Source organism: Camelina sativa, unplaced genomic scaffold, assembly GCF_000633955.1.
Source record: "Camelina sativa cultivar DH55 unplaced genomic scaffold, Cs unpScaffold04550, whole genome shotgun sequence".
Classification (NCBI taxonomy): domain Eukaryota; kingdom Viridiplantae; phylum Streptophyta; class Magnoliopsida; order Brassicales; family Brassicaceae; genus Camelina; species Camelina sativa.
This window is the reverse complement of record NW_010925644.1, coordinates 1-636: the sequence shown is the minus strand read 5'-3', so window position 1 is coordinate 636 and position 636 is coordinate 1. Positions and strand designations below refer to the sequence as shown.

The 636-nt window shown below is 36.0% G+C and overlaps 1 non-coding gene across 1 annotated transcript; it reads left to right on the top strand.

The window, feature by feature from the left end:
• On the top strand, positions 1 to 453 carry LOC104735743. Its single transcript, XR_765446.1, has 2 exons — positions 1 to 91; positions 187 to 453. It is a non-coding gene; the product is annotated as an uncharacterized LOC104735743 (transcript).
• Positions 454 to 636: the final 183 nt, after the last annotated feature.

Here is a 636-nt window from a genome sequence, read left to right as displayed (position 1 = left end):
GATGACGCAATGACTATTGACATGGAAACAATTGATGAACCATCAGAAACAATAACGACCACGGGTGAGAGTGAGACGCCAGGCGAAAACAGTAAGTGTCTGTTTTTGTTGTTACTTCTATTTTTCAAATCATTTCTTGGGCATGTTTTGGTTTATTTACCGTGAGCTATCAACCATCTTCTGTAGCTACTGCACAACAACCATCGGATTCTGCACAACCACCATCGGATTCAATATCTGCAGAGGAGGGAAATTCGCATGATCAGCTTTGAATACTGATCCCGAATGTAATGCTTGTTCTACGAGAAGAAACTTGCTTTCAGTATATTAGTCTTGAGTAGATTCGTGTTTTGGTGGATTTTTTGGTTTATAAGTAGAAAAGCAAAAATAATTCGTACATCAGAGTTTGGGTTATTTTTGAATTAGTGACAAAAGGGCATCATTTTCAACTTACTTATTTGCTAGAGAGGGTGAGCTTAACCCTCTTTTACATTCTCACGGAAATTGTAACGATGTCAGCAAAAGAAAACAAAAATCATGAAAAAATCGAAGGAATACATTACCTACCAAAATTTTGAACAGACAAAAGGGGAAGATTTTTAGATGATACAAATTTTCATCAACAGAATATACATA